Raw genomic sequence first — 6,184 nt, forward strand, 5'->3', positions numbered from 1 at the left:
CACACTTTTTTCTACACTTGTCCTGATTTGGAACAAATCCGCACACAAAAAATCTTAGAACATAATTATAAAGTCAAAAGTCCAAATTACAATATAAAATATAACATTTTAGAGATATCTTTTTTTTACTGTAGCCACAAAGGTTCAAAGTTGCTGTTGCGAAAACGCAACGGCGGTAGAAAATGGGTTAACTGATAATTTGCTAGTTGTTTTGATTGTCGATTCTGCCAGCAATTCGGGTACTTCGGAAGTCGACCCCTGGGGGGTCGATATGACGCTCGGCAACATTTGCTGCTTTTAATTGCTCTTTCTGTTGGTCTTTGCAGCCTGAAGTGGTCAATACTCTAGGCAAAATCGCTGTTTGAGGTTTTCTGGTTGGCGGTTTATTTAAAGGGATTGTTCTTGAACGTTAGCATAGAGAACTACCGATGTCAGAATGCGATGCTGCGAATGAACGCCCTGGTTTTTAGAACTTTGCCCTTTGACCCCTTATAACGCCATGAGACTTATATTTTTTCACACTTTTTTTAATTCTATGTAAAAAAAACTCCTATATCTCGGATCTTGAACGCCTACGTAGCTTGGCATCGCATCACTTAAAACTGAAACGTATGATGAAAGAAACTAATTGCACTGTAAATTTCTAATAACGCTTTGATAAAGAGTCTTAACCAACTTAGTTTTAGTTTCCATTTCAATTTCTACTATCGACCTGCTCAAGTTGTGTTATGTTGTCCTTTCCGCGGCTAGTTTCGTAAAAAATTTTCTGCTATCGCCAAGTTTTTGTACTTGCAGGTGGATGACGCTAGTCTGAAAGAGCTGAATGAACGCTGTATAGTGGCTAAGATAGCATCACAACCTAGTCAGAGCTTCTGCTTATGACTTTACCATTTTTGAAAGTCTAGGAAAGTATACGGACTTGTGGCAGATCACCGAGCAAAATCTAATCCAAAAGGTCATACGTGGTCATAAATGGCGATGGATCGGGCACACTCTCAGAAAGGACAGGCGGAAAGCATTAGCATATCAGCATTGGAATGGAACCCACAAGGACACAATCGACCACGAAACACTTGGAGGCGTTCTAACCTTCGTCAAATGAAAACCGTTAACCGAACGTGGGTTGTCGTAAAGAGAACAGCGGTTAACAGAATAAAATTTAAATATTTTGTTGAAGCCCAAATGGAACAATAAAGGAATAAAAAAAAGATAGTCTACGATTTGGTATTACCAGTAGACTTAATGATTCTGTTCTACGAATTTCGAATTTACTTAAGCAGCCTTTCGAGTTTTGTGATATTTCTTTCGTAGGGTTAATGAGAATCAGTCCTACAATGGATAGCAGGGACAATTTGTTTCTACAACCTAAGGAGGTCGAAATAATGCCATAAATCAGGTTTATACGATCAAAATAAAAATAGTGCAAGCTTGCTTGGTTTTGTGAGTCACTGTGAGTGTGCATATATATCCAACTTTCTGTAAGTGAGCCCGTCAATGTCAAATGTGTTGCAATGTTTGCTAACGCCTTTGCGAGTGGGGGATAATGGCGTCGCCGATTGATGCGTGTGAAATGATCTAGAAGTATATACACCAGCTGCAAGCGTTTGTTCTCTCGCCATTGAAAGGCACACATGCAAAATCTAGGCGATAACTAAACACAGAAGTGTAACGGATACCAAAGTGCTTAAAACATCTATGTCAGTGTGTAAGGTGTGTGTGTGTGTGCAGGTATGTAAGATGTATCCATGTGTGGGCATTCACTCGTATCGTCATTTCATGCTCAAGTCAGCACGTCCGTAAAACACTGCAGTATAAAACGGCAGGTTTAATTACACTTTCATCAAAATACACACGTATGCATGTAAATATTCAGTATACGCGCATACATACACACAAGAATATATGAACTCATAAAACCAGCTGAGTACTTAGATGATAGGAGATGACATGAGGTAACAGAAGAACCTTTGGCAACACATTCTGGAATTTGAATACGGCCTCCATTGGCAATAACACCAGCTCTGCTTAATGGCAGGTAAGTATTTCTTTAACTTCCCACGCACACACACACTCTCAATATGCTTATTACACTAGGCAAGGCACAAACCCTCGGTGACGTTTTTAGGTAAGTGGCAAGTTCCTTTGGGGTTTCAAGCAAAGTTTTGCCTGCCGAAACTGGTTCTTTCTGGGTGAGCACTAAGTCTCAGAAGAGGTTAATTAGCAAAGAAGAAAAACCGCGCGAGGCCTGAAGCAGTCGCCTCTAAATTTCGCACGCTTTAGACGTGGAGGCGTTTAGATGTGCGCAACTTAAGTTTTTGATAAACGCTTATTTTCGCTTCTAATTCCTGAGTGACACTTATGAAAAACACTTAAATACTTTGGTATTTGGAATGCCAAAGGCACTGGCAACTGCTTTCGCAAAAAGGGTGAAACTTAGAACTAACGCGAATATGAGAACTTTTAAATTAAGACGCAGCGTATTTGTGTGTCCATGTATGTGTGTGTGTGAGTGTATGTGCAATTTAAACTGTGCCAGTGCGTCTTAACTGCTTTATTTACTGTTTTCCATTTTCATAATTTCATTTCCGATTGTGATGACGTAAATGCCAAGCCACCAAGCAGCTCATGAGAGGAAAGAGCAACGAAGGAGTTGTTGAAGCGCACGGTGTAGCATTTACAAGTTGCCAAGGTAGCCGTATTAAATATTTTATGAAATATTTTATCGCGATAACTAATACAATAGCTGCAGAAACATTAAGACATACTGTCATAACCAAAACTATTGTAATTCGAGAATTGTGAGCAACTTTAAGCCAAATCGACTCTGCGTAGATCACTAAAAACCTTACGCATAATTATAAATAATTGGCGCGTACGCCCTTTTTGGGTGTTTGGCCGAGCTCCTCCTCCTATTTGTGGTGTGCGTCTTGATGTTGTTCCACAAATGGAGGGACCTACAGTTTCAAGCGACTCCGAACGGCAGATATTTTTATGAGGAGCTTTTTCATGGCAGAAATACACTCGGAGGTGGGACATTGCCGGCCGAAAGACGATCGCTATTAGAAAAAACTTTTTCTTCTTAATTCCGAATGGTAGTCACGCACCAACCCATTCGGCTACGACGGATAATTTTAGAGCAATAAAATGAATGGAGACCGCCACTTTACTTGTTCTTATTTAACTCTGAACGTGCATTTGACACCATCTTTCGCGACGCGACATGGAGTTTGTTCGAAAGCTGCGGCGTTCTCGACAAGCTCATTGATATTATCAAAGCCTCAAAGGAGTGGAATGCTTAGTGCACGTTTCAAAGGAAAACACAGTGACAACTTTACCATAAATAAAGGCGTTCGACAAAGCTGCCTCTGAATAGCGTCTTAAAACATTCAAATACAGAAGTTCCTGAAGGACTGCAATGGAGGCTAAGTTAGAAATTGACCTAGATTATGTTGTGAACGCATAATGTGCGAGACTTAAGTTCATCGTCAAAGAACTGATTGGACCTCATCAGTGCGGCTTCAGGCCTGACAAATCTACTATTGACTAGATCTTTCAAAGCTGTTTTCGACAGCACAAACAGGAATTGCCTCTAGACCGCTATGTTCAACTTGATACCAAAGCAAAACTCATATGGCTGTGTAAAATGATGTTGAGTGCTAAGCTTCATTAAGATCGGAAAGACCTCTACGAGCCACTCGATACCAAGCGGGGATTCAGACAAGATGATTCCCTTTCTTGTGACTTTTTTAATCTCCTACTGAAAAAAAATTATTCGTGCTGCTGAATTGAACCGCTTTGGCACCACTTCCTACAAAAGTGTCATGCGTGCTGACGATATTGACATTGTCGGCCTGGCAAATCCCGCCGTATATTCAACGTATTCCAGTCTGGCGAAGGAAACAGAAAAAGTGGGTCTTTTAGTGAACCTGTGTAAAACAAAGTACCTACTGTCCTCGCGTCAACACGTCACTGGTGGCAACCGCGAATTTAAAGTAGTGCAGGACTTTGCTTGCTAATCTAAGCCCAAGTGTTAACAGCCAGAACGACGCCAGTCTAGAGTTTAACGAAAGATATCTCTTGCTAACAGTAAGCTTTAGGCTCGGTAGGCAATTCAGAAGTAGAGACCGCTGTAAAAACAAAGGAAAACAATGCTGTACAAGAGCCTAATCATTCCCGTCCCTGTATACGACGCAGAAGCTTGGACAATGACGACAACTAATAAGGCAGCACTGGAGCGTTCGAGAGAAAAATTCTGTGTCAAGTCTTTGGCCTTCTTCATGTAGGCGTAATTACGTATCCGATAGAACAGCGAGCTGTATGAGCTATAGCGAGATGTGGACATAGTGAAGTGTATTAAAATGCGGCTGTTGCGCTGGCTGAGTCATGTCTCAAGGATTGAACGAAAGTAGTCGGGCACGGCAGTCCTTCGAAAAGGAACCCTCTGGTGAACGACGAGGAAGAGGAAGACTTAATCTAAGTTGGGGAGTCCAAGTGAGCCGTAACCTAACAACACTCAGCGTCACCAACTGGCGCCAGCAACCAGCAAACCGAAAAAGATGTCTTAGTTTTGGCCAAAACCGGCATATGATTGTATTCCCATTTAAGGAAGTAACATTATCTTGACGTGCAGACGCCCTTGAAATAAACTGCAATAAAACCAAGCTTATGAGAATACAAACAACAAACAGCTCTTGAAAGCATATCCCCTCTTATTATAAGTAAAAATGGCACTATTATTGGAGATGTGGATGAGTCTGGTTACCTCGGCACACAAAATAACAGAAGATTGTGGCGCAGTGTCTGATGTGGCAGCACGTATTGCATTCCATAAGCTTAACCGTTGTGGTGCTCTCGTATCCTGTCACTAAGAACAAAACTTAGAACTTTCAATATCAGCATAAGATCGGTTCCCCTACATATGTGGATCTGAAACCTGGCTCATTACGCTTTATTTGATAGTCTTAGGATTATGTGCTGCACTTTTTGGCTGAAAAAAGGCTCCAACGCTCACTAACTTTTGCTCACTGACAGCTGCCCAATCAATCTTGAAACTAAAAGTCGAAAATGGAACTCTGGAGAGAAAACCTTGTTGACGAACGGCTTTTCAATGGAACTCACAAGAAAGCTAGTGCAGAAGACGCCTACGACAAACTTGGATGCGTACAGTCCTAAATGGAGCTTTTTCAGCGCCAACTGGAACAAATTTAGACATCTAGAGGGTAACAGGAACCATTGGAGAACCCTTGTCTGCGACCTATGCTCCGACTAGGTGCGATAATATATGCAGAGAGATGCTTTTTTTATATTAATTCTTTAGTTCTTCTTAAAAATGTCATCTAAAAGTAAAAGAAATCTTTCAGTAGGCCGCGTAACATTTATTTTCACACCAGACTTCGTAGCACATTAGAGGCAATTTCTCCGTTTGCAGGAGTGCTGTTAGCTCAATTTTCCAAAAGAATTACGATTTTTGACAACAAGCGCGATAAAATCGCAAAATATACGTCACGGAATCACCGAAATTTCAATTTAGATTCTATTTCATTTTTGTTTCGTTGTTCACCCCTCTCGGGAGTATAGGACCCTCGACATGACTGAGTCTTGCGTTGGTTTCGTTAATCTATTTTTGCTTTCTGTCAGGGTAGGTGATTAGCCTGCCGCTACTTGTCCAGTTGCTGAGGAACAACGCCTTTTTCTTGCTTGAAGCGCCATCTGGGTTTCACATTTTTTGCACATGGATCGCACAGATGGTTGAGGACCTCGCTAAATTTGGTGTGTCTGCGCTATTACCGCGGTTGCCCGCTTCCTCTTGCTGGCGCCACTGAAGCAATGCTTAACTTTGTCTTTTAGTTTTTTTGCTTGATTTAGCAGCCACAATGTAAATAATGCACTGACATTTGCGCGGGGGTAAGGATTAGAAGGATGAGGTTCTTGGGGTTGAGGAATGAGATTTTGTTGTTTTAGAAACAGGGGAAGTAGCTAAATTTGGGAAAGTGCGAAGGCCGTGCTTTACGAGGGATTCGAACCCACCACCTCTGAGATGGCAGGCTAGTACACTTACGCTAGACTACCGGGGCCGGTAATTCATAGAAGCATGAAAAACATGGCAAATTATGGGATGTATGATATGATTTATTGACGATCACTTGCCATTCATGTGATATGGATATTTGTCGAAAATATTAGG

Source organism: Anastrepha obliqua, chromosome 1, assembly GCF_027943255.1.
Source record: "Anastrepha obliqua isolate idAnaObli1 chromosome 1, idAnaObli1_1.0, whole genome shotgun sequence".
Lineage (NCBI taxonomy): Eukaryota > Metazoa > Arthropoda > Insecta > Diptera > Tephritidae > Anastrepha > Anastrepha obliqua.